This window comes from Carassius gibelio, chromosome B4 (genome assembly GCF_023724105.1).
Source record: "Carassius gibelio isolate Cgi1373 ecotype wild population from Czech Republic chromosome B4, carGib1.2-hapl.c, whole genome shotgun sequence".
In the NCBI taxonomy this organism is placed as follows: domain Eukaryota; kingdom Metazoa; phylum Chordata; class Actinopteri; order Cypriniformes; family Cyprinidae; genus Carassius; species Carassius gibelio.
This window is the reverse complement of record NC_068399.1, coordinates 9,456,582-9,472,159: the sequence shown is the minus strand read 5'-3', so window position 1 is coordinate 9,472,159 and position 15,578 is coordinate 9,456,582. Positions and strand designations below refer to the sequence as shown.

Below are 15,578 nucleotides of genomic sequence, written 5' to 3'. Positions count from 1 at the left end.
CAGCCCAGGCACTATTTGACCTTGTCCTCCAGCTCAGGGGGGCGTGGCCTAGGGGTGGGTCAATGTCAATCTCTCCCTCCCTTTTCTCTCATCAACTGTGCCCTTCAGGGCAAAGAGAAAGAGATGAAGCGATTGTCTTGGGGCCAAAGCCCATAGTGTCCATTCCAGGATGGACTTGAGAGTTACCAGACAACCAGAGGGGGTGGGTGGGACACACAGTGATTTGCGACACCCAACATGTGACACACAGAGACATGACAGACACAGTCATGCAGCTATCAGTGTGGTACATTAACTGCTCATTATTGCAGTGTTAATCTGTGACCTGATATAGCGATGGAATTGTTCAGGCTAATTCTTGCAAATCTTTTGGACCCCCTGCTAAACCTGAGGTGAAACCTTATCCAAAAACTAGTGTCAATTTATTGTCAGTTTAGGCATAACAGTGAGAAACTTGTGAGCCCTCTGAATGGTTCTGTCAAGCCCCTTTCACACTGCACGTCGGACCCGCAATATTTCTGGAACATTGCCGGGTCGCCTTCTGTGTGAAAGCAACCACGTCCCGGAATTGATTACCCGGGTCGGGGACCTAGTAACATTGCGGGGTTCGACCCGGGACGAGCGCTGTGTGTACAAAAGCCATATCTAATTCCGTATCGAAGTGATGACGCGCGTTATCGCGCGACTCTTTTACCGGCTGTTTTGAAGGAAGATCAACATTCGCGACGAAAACATATGTGCAAACTGTAATGAAGCAGAGATCAGTTAGTTCCTCACTTTCTGCCCTGACGCCGAGATCGTTTGCTTGCTTCAGTGAAAGTATAACATGCCTAGCATTGTCGACTCGTACATTACACGTCATGCGCTGATGTCACGTGTCGTTACGGGATCTTCAAGGATTGTGTGTGAAAGCACGGGTCATCACTGGCAGTGTGAAAGTGCCAAATCTAGCGACCAGGGACCAATTGCAGGAACACTTTACCCCTGTATTTGCCGGAATGGCAGTGTGAAAGGGGCTTCAGAGAAAGCAACAGTCTGCTGACTACAGATTTTAGGAAACTCGACTCATGACCCACCATTATTGTCCCAATTTCTAGCAAACCTAAAAATATGCCAACAAAGCTTTTACATTATTAGGCTCCATGTAAATGTAACTACTGTAAATACACCTTTGTGTGGCATGTCACGCTTCTGACAATGAAAATTATCTGCAATGTACAGAAGACAAATTGTACCAGGCTACATTGAGCTAATTTTCCCATGAAGGAAAGCGGGGTTGTCCCATACACCAGCGGTCTACCTAAAGCCCCAGATTTAAGACTCTTTAAGCCTTTGGGTTGAATCATCAGGATGTGGTTGACAGTAGGGGCTTTTGTTTTGATTTTAAAGTGGTAGGCTGATACTAATTAGAGACTGTAGATCTTTTGCCTTTTATCACGCTCTCTGTTTAAAATTCTCTATTTCTCCACGTCACATTAGATCACTCTCTTCATTTATACCCATCCCTGCATGTTTTTCTTTCCGGGTTCTACCTTTTCAGTCCCTTGCGTCCCCTACCCACTCACATGGTTCTTTCTTTTAGCATGAGTGAGTCTGATTGTGTATGTGTGAGGCAGAGAGAGGCATTGGGAGCACTCAGGCTGTATGCATTTGTCTAAGCGCAGTCTAATATCACAGAGTGCTAGTGGACCAGGACAGGTCATAGTCAGAGTTCTGCACACAGACCGGCTTTTAAAAGGCTCTGTTGGCATCAATGTATGCATGAAGCAGCGAAACTCAATTATCTTTCCATCCAGATTACATGGCAATGGGGGCGACAAAGCAAAAAAAAGCTGCTGATTGTAAATGGAAGCGGATTTGATGTTTGATAGACAATGTTTTCCCAAAGAACAGCAAGCGAGGATGGCACAGAGATTTGGAGGGAGAGGAGGTATTTTAGGAATTAGTAGTTAGTTAGTGGGCAAAGAAAAGTGGCAACTCCAAAATGTAGTGAGATGCCTAGCTTGAAAATGCTGTTGGCTTTTTGGCCAAAAAAATAAAAAGGCAACACTGCATTTGGGAAAATAAATCCAAATTGGCAGACAAACTGAGAAAAAAAATTAAACTTAAGATGCTAGCATGTCTCCCAATGCTTGTTCTTCACATGAGGAGTGCTGTTTGCATTGTCCAAAAGTGCTGCCAAGCAGAGTGTTTGAAATCAGTTACTTATGAGGTTACATTGTATTAGGATGCTGCCTTCAAAGCTAGTTGTCTATGTACGCACTAAACAGTACTGTAGATCTGCTTCTTTAAGCTCACAAGGTTTAGAGCAGATTCTTGTGTTTTCTCTAGGATAAAAAGAACAGATTTCACCATTTTAAAATTTCATACTTTTTTGTTTTGTTTTGGTTCTTTGGTAGACACCAGTCAGTATAGAGTGCAGGGACACTAAAAATAAAACCACCCACTAGCTAATAGACCAACATACTAAAACACAACAGGGGTTTAAAAGCATATATGCAGGAATTGACCTAGCAGTACTGGGAAATTAGGACTCAGAAGACTCTCATGTTGAACATGGTTTGTGGTATGACCACTGCCTGTATCTTATTTCAACAAGTGTTTGTGGCATCGCCGGCGGGATTGAAAGGGACGAAAAAGATCAACTCCTTCCAGAAATGGCTAAGGCGATAAGACAGGAGTCAGTGAGCACGAAATCAGAACATTACAGGCAGCGTATGCAACATGGCACACGCACACAGGATATCCCCAAGGGGGAAGGATTGAAAGAATAAAAGTGAAAAGCGGAGAGCTTGTTCAAGGAGAAAATACTGCTAATTCATTCATCCTCTCTGAATACGAGAAAAAGAAAAAGCACTTGTTGAAGCTCAGCAATAGATATAAGTTACATATTGGAAGATGAAGACAACTATTTCTTCAACTATAAATATGCTAGAAAATATCCAGGGCTGCTCAGTAGTGCTCTGTTTGTTTGAGCTTCCTAAACATTACAACAAAGCATTTTTAGATAAAATCAATCGTTTTTTTGGGATAGAACCACCAATTTGGCCAACCAATGGCATAGGTCTGTTTGGTGATGCTATAGGGTGCACAGATTACATACTTCACATTTAAAGTGAAACTGTGCTCCATATTTTACGATTGCTAAGCACTTAGAGTCAGTCCAGTGGACTGAAGCATAACTGTGTAAGATGAATCCATTCTATCTGAAAATTCAAAAGAAGTGGAAGCTGTTAATAATAGATGTTGAAATAAAGCTTCCTCTCAGCAGGTGGCAAAGCTAGGGAGCAAAAATAGATAGTGCTAAAAACATGGAGTGCTTATTGTCTAAAAAAAAAATTTGGGGTCTTGCCTTTTACTTTTTTCTTGTTGGTTTTATGTTTCCAACTGCTGAAGCAACTGGGTAATGTTTATTTTCTTACTTTATGCTTTCTTTCTTTCTTTCTTTTTTATTGAATGCAGCCACATTGTTCTCCTGAGGACAGACTGAGAGAAAACAAAGTGCGACAGAAGGGGTGAGAGGATGTAAGAGCAGGTATGCAGGGTCGAGAAGTCATGGGGCAGCTGGGAAATCGAAAAACCAAGTGTGTAAACTAGACAACACACAAACACGCAGTCCAAATGAGACTATAAAAAAGGCTGGTGCCATGCCATGCTAAACATCCACAAGCACACACAGTGTTATAGACAGTGTGTGTGTACCATGACAATAAAAGCAAGTGAAGTGCTGTGTATATGGGTTGAAGCTTCAGTTAAACTTACATGAACCCCCCTCTCTTGCTCTCCTTTTCTATGTTTATGCTTTTTTTCTGTCATCTACTTTGTTGTATTTTTTATTTCTATTTTTTTTTTCTCATTTGAACCTATTCTCAATTCTCAGCTGGCTTAGCAAAGTATCAAAATGTTATTTTCTTCTATCACTTTCATCCCCTTTTATTCTCTTATTCATTTCCCCACCGTGCTCACCCTTCCCGTTCTTCCTGCTCACCCTTCCTGCTCACCCTTCCTGTTCTTTCTTTCTTTCTTTCTTTTTTTGCTACAGCTCAAAATGTCATGTCTGTCTTGGGAAAATATGGTAATTAATGTTTTATATTTACACTGTAACATTGCTAACACAAAACAGTTTAGCAATTTTAATGTGTGATTTATTAGAGGTCACAGTGAAATATAGTCATCAAAGTCGAATTTCAGTTCAAGTTGAATGTCAAATTGTTCGCCAATAGCCCCAAAAACTTTGATACTAAAAGCATGGGAAATATATGTATATATGTGGCTAGCATGGGATTATTGAGGGGCATTAAATATCTGTAACACATTTTTTATCACATACTGTTGAAACAGAATATAATCAAATGTGCCCTTAAATAATGAAAATGTCCTAATTTAAAGTAACAGGTCATTGGTTGTTGTTTTGTTTTTTCATTGGCAGCTGATACTTTGATCCTAATGAAGGCAAATTTGATCTTAGTTGTGCAGGGACCGTTTCCAAATTAATAACACATGATAAATCAAATAAATTAACTGCTTCTTCTTCTTCTTCTTATTATTATTATTATAATTACACATATTTAAAATGTGAGAATAAAATAATAACAGATTTTAAACAGTATGTGTTTTTCTAGCTCAAGCACCACAGTTTCCTGGGAATCACTGCAGAGCGGATGAACTTTGAGAAGAGACACAAACTGTGGAGAGGTTTGAAACTGGCAAAGTACCCACAATTTTCCGTGTTTCCTCAGATCGCAGCAGAGACTGCAGCGGCAGCTCACCACTCTCACAGATGGGAATTGTGCATATTGCACCAACTACTGCTTCCTTTACTACTGCGACACAGTGCGGGCATTAGTGAGCATGTGGGGGATGAATCCATGCTCCTGTAGTTCTGAGGGGTGTGTGTGTGTGTTTCTGCGTGTATGTGACTCCCTGCTGCTCCAGCCCCCGCACTGTCACAAAAGCAGCTCAAGTGCCTGCAGAGAGAAGGGTTTTTTTTTTGTTTTTTTTTTACACAAAATGTATCCACCCACAATAAGTAGGACTTCAACTACAACTGCACTCTTGGCAGCCTGTAAAAATACTAATTATTATTATTATGAGACTGTGGCTGTTGGGAGGACATTTTATCAGCCCTATCCAAGCACTAGCTCATCTAGCATGTAATTCCTTACAAATCCATACAAAAGAGTTGAAGTGTAAAACCATTTGTAACATGTAAATTACACATCATTTCTGAAGTGGTGTGATGAAGTTTCAACAGCTGCAAACGTGTCCTTAATGCTCCACACAATTATATACCACATATGTTTCTGAAAATTTCACTGTTCTTAACATCACCTTTTACGGAGATGTAAATCCTATGAAGGGCTAAATAATTGAACAAAGGCAACATGTTTCGTGTGGGTTTGGAGGGCCTTCCTATATTTATGCCCCTGGCTTCATGGTTCTATGATTCAGTCCTGCACAATGGAAGCGATATGGCCTTGTGTGATTATTAAACTGCAAAAGAGACTCTTACGATAAGAAAGAGTCTGTATAATCATCTAAATGTGGCGTTTTATAGTGTGTGGCTCTTACCACTTATAGTTAAATGGAGTTAAAAATCTTACCAGTCACAATCAATAGATATGTGGTTGCCAGGATTATATTATATGCAATTCTATAATGCTGCAATTGGTTCTAATTTTCAAACTCTTTAAAATAGGCTTTTATTTATTTATTTTGTATATTTTCTCATGTTGTATTATTTCCCCTAATTTCCTATCATTGCCATGAGCTACTTTTTTCTCTCTAAATTTGACCTTGTGCAACTTTCTCAAAGCTACTGTAATCATCCTTTGTTGATTAATAGCCGAAGGTCTGACCAAGAACTCCCCGACTGAACAACCACATCAATTATACATCTTCTTTTATTATAAAGACAAATTTTTATGTCATAGGATGCTGCTATAACCGAAAAACATGCAGAAACCTTTATTTAAAATATGACCAGAGGTTATGAGACTGCATAAGGATTAAGATACTGACATCCAACCTCAGATCCAGAGATTGATTTCTCAGTGTTCTTATTAGTAAAAAGTGCCGACGTCATCAGTAATTCATCTTTCTAGATAGATTACTTTTGAACATCATTCATTGCATCTAGGGAATAGATACATTTTTAAAGCCATAACCCAACAGGATGAATATTGACTAAGCAATAACATGGCTCAAAGTGAATTCATTCACCACGCAACCCTGAGGGAAATCTGCTTTCATAAAGGTTTACTATTTATTATGCTAGATATGTGCTTTTGGATCCTCTCTGACCATTACAATATTTGTAATTCTCTAAATCTTTGAACAACTATTTGACATGAATAAAGATCTAAGATCTCAAGTTATAACACATCTGTAATAGATTGCGTTTGATAATGAACCATGAATAAAAAATAAAAAAAATTAAATAATAATAATAAAGCAGACTTTTGACTAGATGACAAAATCTGGAACATTTTGGAGCATATACCATAAGGAAGCCAATTTCTGATTTCAAAATTCCAACTTTTAATCTCACAATTATATAACTTGTGTCTAACTTTTTATCTCAGAACTTTGAGATATAAACTGGCAATTCTTCAAAAAAATATCAAGAATTCTGAGTTTAAATCTCGCAATTCTGATTTTATAACCAGGTTATATCCTGAAATTCTGATTTTATAAATCATAATTGCAAGCAACAAGCACATTTTAATCACTTTTGTAACTTTAATAGTCAACATTTCATTTGTCATTAAAGCTCACATGGATTTAAATGTGACGTAAAGTGGTGATATCTAAGTTGGTGTGTTGTTTACTTAGACTTCCTTCAACACCATCATTTAGTAATTCACACCATAATGCGGATACGTAATGTGCACCGACTGGGGGGAATTTATCAACCAATCAATCCCAGTCAAAACAAATTTGATCAAATCACAGTGCAATGGAAGAATTGCATCCTCTCATGTGACTTTTCCCCAGTCAGTCTCATTTGCCACCCACCTAACCCAATGCATGCTTTAAGAGATGTTTAAAACTCAATTGGCTCAGTGGAGGCAAGAAAAACATGGCCTCTGGCTGTAACTTTAATGCATGGCGTGGCTGTTGGACACTGTCACCTTAGAAAAGTGATTTATAGACATATTTCATAATGTTTGCATTGTTCATTTTTGTACCGTGGATTTACCGTATTTTCTCCCCCAATTGTTTTGAGGAGCCACTGCCTCTCTTGCGTCCTCAGAGGAAACACCCCTGATTCTGATCCACATATAAAGCAATCCGTCAAAGTTTGTTTGTTGCTCCTATGTACATAATCCAATAGAAAAACAAATTTAAATAATGATGTGGAAGTCATAAACCAAACTCTGTAGATTTAATATTGTTAAGTTTGCAAACTTCCTCAAAAAGCGCTTATTGTATCAACCTAAATGTCGTAAATCTGTCTTTTTTTCCAGACAGACTGGGGGGGAAAAGTGCTCTTACTCCCGAAAGTTGCTTAAAGTCAGTCATATTAGAGTTTACTGCTTTCAAAGTCACCTAATATGCAACCCCGTCTCACATAAACACATTACTATTTTTTACGAGACGGCAATTTTGTATGATTTCAAATAATGTTATTTGCACACAAACATGCGTTTCTAGTTTTATTTATATAAATTCGAACCATCAGTGGGACGTAAGCAGATCATGTGAAAGGGTACAGATGAGATCCTACAAGTTTATAGAAATTAACCACCAATTTGCCTAAATGTAAAATGTTACGAATTGTCATTATGTTGCATTAGAATATACATCAGTACTATTTTTACATTGTTTAAAAAATCCTTAGGCACTAATCACAAATAATTGTTTGAGTTGAATAGTTTTTGCAATTGTTTGACCTGTTTCAACTTTCTCTAGTGTTTAAAATGCAACATTTGAAACGTCCAGAATTTCCTGTTTCGGCTTTTTCAGTATCTCAACATTCATTTCCACTATTATAACAGTTACAAAGCAAAAACTGTGGGGCCCTTGACTGTGTTCGAACACGAGACAAATGCATAGAAAAGGTCGTCTTGAATTAACCATTACACAAAATGAGATAGCATAGTGTCCCATATGTGGAAAAAAGGAGCTGACCCCTTGTCTTCAACCCTGTTCCTGGAGAGCTACTTTCCCACAGAGTTCAGGAAGGTCTCTCTACATGAACATTGTTGGAAATACCCAAAAAATATAAACAGTTGCGAGTTTGATTGCTGGATTGATGGATGAAGGTCAAGCCCTTGACCTGACTGATGGTGCATGATGTGTGAATGAGACAAACTGCATCAGTAATGAGCATGCTGAAGTGCGGACATCAGCGTTATGGTAATAGATGGCTACGGCAATATGCCAGGTCCCAAAAATAAATAACCTCTCTTCATCAAAGTGAGACCAGGAGTTATTTACAGACTAGTGACATTTCACTGGAGTACATTATAAAATGTTTATATTCTACTCACATATACACAAGGAAGTAGCTAAATTCAGACACATTTCCGACAAACACACACACACATATATTTGAATGACATGACAATGTATAATGAAGCACATAAAATAACTCACATGAGCACTTTCACACAAAAGCATTGGGCTCTACAGTTTTTTGACACAAATAGAGCAATGCTGCAAGTCTAATGTTTCTTCTTTTTATACCCACTTCTGCTCTCTTATAAATAGCACTGCTTTTCTGGGACTGATACAATGTTTTGCTGAGTCACATTTGGAATTATTTATTTATTTTTACTAATAAAGGTGATTTTTTTTAGGGTAAAGACAAAGAAAACCCCTAGACAAATGGCAAGGGTTATAAGGAATAGCTGACCAACAATAAAAGTTATGTCACAATTGGCTTACCATAATGTCACTCCAAACCTTTTTGATAATTGTTTTCTTTGGTAAAATAGATAAGGAGATGAATGCCAGATGTGATGATGGTAACTGTGTCTGTCAAGCTCCAAAAAGTGCATCAGTATCAAAGTATCAAAGCACCAAAAAAGAAGAGAAAAGCATTAAAGACAGAGCAGCCACTTGCCAGATTGAATGGGTTGCTTAAACAAACAGCAATATTTTGATTTAGATGTACCTACATTCTGTAATTTAAGAATATTTTATTAATAAAAATAAAATACTCCCGACACGGTAAAGTAAAATAATAAAATGTGACCAACGTAAGACATTCAGCTGTTTAGTTTTTGGAAGGATTTGGCCAGTCTTGGCACAATGAAGGTTGAGTCCAGCCAAAGCAGGTATAGTCCAGGCTCAATGGAACAGTAGGGACTCACAACTTCACAATTTACATTTGAGTCCATTTGTAAATAACACATGATGTGGGCTTATGAGCTGAAATAAAATAAATGATCCAAAAAATGATGGCGATGCAACCTTTTCTCTCGAGTTTATGTCATAACACTGCAGTGAAGTGTAAGCCATTATAGACTGAAGTAAAACTTTCATATTTGGGTGAACTACAGTATCACTGATTGCATTGCAGAGATTGAGCTTTGTTTTTAAACTCTCAATTCTCAAGCACAGCCATTATTAATCAACCTTTGTTAATTCAAATGTCAGTATACACAACTGCGCTAGGCTATTTTTTGCTTCTCTAAACTCTAAGGGAGGGAATTAGCCGCTAATGTGGGGGAGAGCAAAAGAGAGGAAACGTTATCTGACAGTCTGATTATGAGTCAGGAAGAGAGGAGGAAGAAAAGCAACAGTTCATACCTCAAATAATCAACATGGGAACAACGCACTGAAAAAAAAAAAAAACATACGTTGTGTTTTCCAGCTTAAATTAATTCTAGTCAGAGTAAAACACCTACAACATTTATTCCTTTTGAGTCAAAATATGATTAAAATGGCAGATTGTCAATGAATTACATGAATTAATACATTTTGACTTTGATTAATACATTTTATATCTTCATATGGCTTTTCTGACATTGTAAACTTGCTCAGTAGCCCACCTGGTATAGCACTGCACTTGCGATGTGCAATTCATTTCTGAACTGCTGTGATCTGTAAAACAACCAATGTAATCACAGCCAGATCCATGTTCATCTGTGTCGTATATAACTGAACATGCCCATTTAAGCCCATTGGATATGGACATTTTACTGTGAAAGTGTAGCAAAATGCCTTACAAGGTCTGTAGAAAGCTCTGTTTGGGTTTTATGGAATTTGGCATTTTTATGCATGGAAAAGTGTGTATTTAACATAATTGATTTTATTATCAATGTATATTTAGTGGTTTCTAATATATTTAAGGTCAAAAACCTTTCTGTACGTTCCATCAGGTGCATGATTACTGTCTGCTGTCATAGTAAATACACTGGCAGGTGGCACATTCCCTACGAACAGGTGGGACAGTACATTCAACTGAGAGCACATAAAACAATCCAGATCAGCTCTGCATCTATCACGGCAAAACACAAATCGCAGAGAGATCTGTCGTGTGGGGTCACAGTGGGGAAAAAAAGAAACTTCAATTGCTAAAGGGATGATGGAATAATGAGTAAAAATGGCGAGAACCATACTGAGCACAAAGAGCTGGGAATTAGGAAAGCTACAAACACCAAAGTAAAAAGGGTTCAAAAAAGAGGATAAGTAAATGAAAAAAAAAAAAATACATATATATATATATATAAAAAAAAAAATATCAGCTGGCATAGCCATCATGTTTTTAACAAAAATTACGAAATAACAACTGTTTTTAATTTTTTTTTCTTTTTTCATATTATTGTGTATTTCTTGCCTGAAGTAACCTTGCCATGTCATAGAAAAAAGTTGTTGTTGTTTTTTAAGAAAATTGGTTGAAAAAAAAAAATAATAATAATAATAAAAATAAATCCTCTCTAACCTTACATACTTTATGTGTTCAAGTTTAAATTGGAGATCTTCTTCAAATATTGATTGATTGATGTCTATCTATCTACCACATCTTATTTATGTTTTCATATGTTGACTTTTGTTATTGTATTTTTTTTTTTTATTGTACAACCTTATTATTTAAGATACATTTTGCATTAAAAATCCACTTGACTGAAAAATCGGATTTGGTACATCCAAAGGACCGAATAATATGAAATCCCTAACCAGTAAAAAATAAATATATAATAATACATTTCATTACTGTAAATTACTTCATTCAGCCCTCTCACTTACAGTTATTCAAAGCTATTTTCTGATCAAACACTCCTACAATAATACAAAAAATAAAAAATTCAAGTCTCTCAGCTGGTGTATTCGGGCTTCTAACATCTTGTCACATCTTGACAACCGTCTCCTTGTGACAGGACAGGAAGTGACACGTATAAGCAACTGACATGAATATCCAACAAAGACATGGCCCAGTGAGAAAGTGACATCACATCAGCACGTTGGAACATCTTTGATGAAGACTGAATCATGATTTAGTTGACAATCAGCTGCTCTCTGTGTCTAGTAAAGCAGATGCATTTGGCAGGCCGTGACTCAACATTTTATTATTGGGTTTGAAATGCAATCGGTGTATCATAGTGGGGGAAAAAGGACACAAACATAAAAAACAGTATAGTGACTCAGTATTACAAGCAATTCTGTTGTCTCTATGCGCATTTCACATGAATGGACAGTATAATGAAGATAGACGCAGGCCTGGCACTGACAAATTTGAGGTTTTTGATACATGGGTCAAATTTTTAAGTATTCCCATTAATTCCCATAATGTATTATGCATGATTACCAATGTGGAAAGGTAAAAAAAAAAAAACGTTAACTAATAGCCTAATAGTTCTTTATGAATATGTTTGGTTGCACCTAATACAGTCTTTCTAAACTTAACGTGGTAAATGTACTCCTAGTGAATAAAATAATAGCAAGCAAACTTGCATTTGAGAAGAATTGGCCTAGTATGAGGATACATCAGAATGCTGTCAAGGTGAAACTGACCTTGACTTGAATTGAAACACCCATCTGTCACCATCCAGTCAATTCTGGTTAGATAAAATTAAGGTCTGCCTGGTATTTTATCTTCTCGAATTTCCGGCTTACTGACATATCAGATAATAGAAGTAAAGCAGGTTCTGAATGCCATCGCAGGTTTAGTTCAGGCTGTTGTAAGTGATGTTGTCCTGGTAACTTATGCAAGACTTCAAACATGAGCTTTCTACAAAATAAATAAATCAAAAATTCCACCCTCCAAAGAGATGTCAGCAAAATCACTGACGTGCAGAGAACCACCTTAAATTTTTCTGACTGGCTGACTGGAACAAGCTTAGGGCTGTTACAGGGACAAGGTTACATGACTTGTAACGCAACTTACTGGACATTTCACTTTCAAAGTGTTGCAAAATGTGCAAAAATCGATTTAATATAATTTAGCAGAAATGTTGGCACATTTTTCGATTGAGTCTGAGCTGGTTCATTCAATTAATAATAATCACTCATTTAATGCTGTCGTGACATAATTTTTTTTGACTCCAGAGTGATTAATCACATGGCATTTGCAGCTCAGGTGATTGGCCTAAAACATGTTAATGTCCTGAGGGTCAACCAAGGAACTGCACTTAAAAATATTGAGAATGTAAATGGACAACTCTCTCTTTATATAACTTATTGGTCTACAGTGAACTTTGTCACAATATGAAAGCAATTGCAGAACACTTTAACACGTCTATTCCAGTGAGGTATATTCCAACATGTTTTTCCTACTATTATTTGACTGATGGTACCATGGCAGCTCTTGACTGGCACATTTACACACTATCCGTGTCAGCTCTACTTCCTTGTCAGTCAGTTCTTCCTCTGAGAATAGGTTCTCATTTCGTTTTCAATTTGAATTTGCATAGGGCTTCACAATACTTCCTGCAGGATTATAGACTTCTGTTGTTTGCAGAGACTTTGAGGATTTCAATTATGATTCACTGCCTGTTTCTGGATCCCGTCCTAACGGGAAATGTGCAGACAAGCCCAAGTGAATCCATTTCTCATACTTGTGTGGTACAAGCTGGCCTGAGTTGGCAAACACAAGGGTAAGGATCATTGCACTTCTCCAAAGTATTTGCAAATGTTCCACACATACTGCGGGGTAGGTGGCAAACATGCCTGACAAATTATTATTAACAGATGCCATTCGCTGTTGAGAGGCTGCAACAAGCAATAGCCTATAATGCAATATAAGCAATATAAAATAGCCGAGCCAGGCTCACTGGAAAACCTGCCTGTGGCAACATTGTTGTAAAATTATATTGAGCTATTGGTTGATATGTTCATGGTCACACACACACAAGGGTGTAAATAGGCTCTGTTATCATACATTTCTAATTTATTACACAAGTATTACACCAACAACTCCTAAAACAATAAGAGAGAGAGAGAGAGAGAGAGAGAGAGAAAGTTTTACTATTAACTGACTAAAATAACATTCTTAAATAATTGTAAAACTTTATAGTTTTATAGAAGTGCCTTTTTCGTTGGGATTGCATCATCCTTAAGAAATGAAAAACGATACGAAAATCCGGCGTCAAACTGGGCCTTGTTTGTAAAACAAGCATCTTCGAAATGCAGGGAACAAACAAAAACACTTGCACAACTCCGTTGATGCTCTGTAAAAATAAACTCCATCCACTGGTCCCTTAATGCTGTTTTTTTTTGGTAATCTGTGCAGGGTTGTCTTGCCCTGGCAACCAAAAACACACTCCTTTTGTGACTTTTCGCGACGCTCTCGCTCTGATCAGTGAATCGCTCTGATCAGTGAATGTATGTGCTCAGCCTCACTGTACGGGAGCGCGCGCTCTTCCGGCAGACGCGCCATTAGGACCCATATAAGGAGATTCCGCTCCATCTAACGTCACACAGAGCCATACTCGAAAAAAACTTTCCGAAACTTGTGACAAACCGGAAGGAGTATTTTGGGAACAAAAATACTCCTTCAAACGTACAACTTAAATTTTGAAACTTTGTCCATGCTTAGCATGGGAATCCAACTCTTTAAACAGTGTAAAAAACTCAGTATGCATGAAATAGCATTTCACCCCCCCTTTAAACAATTGACTCTTGATTTCTAGTTTTATATTCCCTTAAGAATATTTAAAGAAATGTTATCTTTACACATTTATTAGAACTCCTTGGCTGAAAAAACAGCTATCTCAGACCAATTCATTTTTCCTTAATGAATGGTTATTTAGCTCTTCCAGCCCTTGCAAGACCAACTTAATCAAAATCAGCAACCAAATCAATCTTTATTAGGCCCATACTGATATAGTCTGGGTGAGGTGCTTGGACACAAAGGGTCGAAACCACCACTGCTCCCTTCAGTGTTCAAAATTAACCATTAGACAGAGGAGTAGGATGGTTTATCGACTCACAGCTTCCTCTCTGCACATCTAGCTATGAGCTATGAGCTATCTCACAACAGGCCATTAGAAGGAAAGAAGGAAGTCTAACAGATAAAGTGTAAACCTGCAGTTGAACCAGGCATCTTGGTGAGTTGGAACATTGAGCTGTAGTTAGAGGACACTTCACTGCAGTAAAAGTGTCCTTCTCATTACCTTCACTTTCCCTCATGAGAATTCTCAGGGGACCCAATTTGAGACTGATAAATGGCAAAATATTAGGATCTCTCTCTCTCTCTCTCTCTCTCTCTTCTGACTCACTTCTCACCACAGTTTATCAGCTATCTTGTCACAAAGTAGAACTTAAATACCAAAGTAATTTAACTCTAAATTGTTAATTGCTAAAAAGTGCCAGACATCCATTTGGATGACATCCATTTGTGATGCGGTAGAAAAATGTCCTACGATAACAACAACCCCAACTCACTACATACCTGTGGAAGTTTCAAATGCAATTCGCAAAAGTCAAATGAGTTTTCCAGGGTAAAGAAAAAGGTGACTTGTTAATTGTATGATAAGGTTGTACAAATTAGACTTCATGATTTTAGCTAACAATGCAACAAAATGTAAAACAGCTATGAATTGCCAGTGATGGCCCTTACTTGTCCCTGTCCCTAAAGCAAAACTCACTGTTATACACACTTCCTTGTCACTTTCAAAATATATTTTTTTTAAATTTTTAAGAGAATTGCAAACGGAGAGGAATGGAAAATGGTGAATTTGAACAAGGCTTGATTTCTTTTAGAATGTTGTCTGGCTCAACCACATGATATATATAATAAGGAAGGACTTAAGTTAGATCTAGAGATCGTAATATCATACAGACTTGGTGGTGGGGCAGTAAGTGATCTTCAATCACAAGTGCAACATCAGCTGTATTAAACACTTTTGTAAACATACCATCCAAATCTGAAGGGCTGATGAAGTGCTTCTAAACACTGCAGTGCATTGCAGGTGAGCATCTTCCCTCTCTCTATTTAGCAGTCATTCACTTTTCAATTGGCTTCCAAATCTCTAGACACTACATGAGTGAAAGACTTTTTCACAGCACTATAGAAATAGCTATTGCTTCCCAGGTGCATTCTTCCATCAGCGGAAGTTTATGAATAGCATCAGTATGCATTGGCTCCCCACATCTGACAAGGATGTTGGTAAACTCACTTTATTTTT

The 15,578-nt window shown here is 37.6% G+C and overlaps 1 protein-coding gene across 3 annotated transcripts in view; it reads right to left on the bottom strand.

Moving 5' to 3' along the window:
* Positions 1 to 15,578, bottom strand: part of LOC127956431 (IQ motif and SEC7 domain-containing protein 3-like) — a 115,679-nt gene that overhangs the window by 62,193 nt on the left and 37,908 nt on the right. The gene's annotated exons all lie outside the window — the stretch shown is intronic.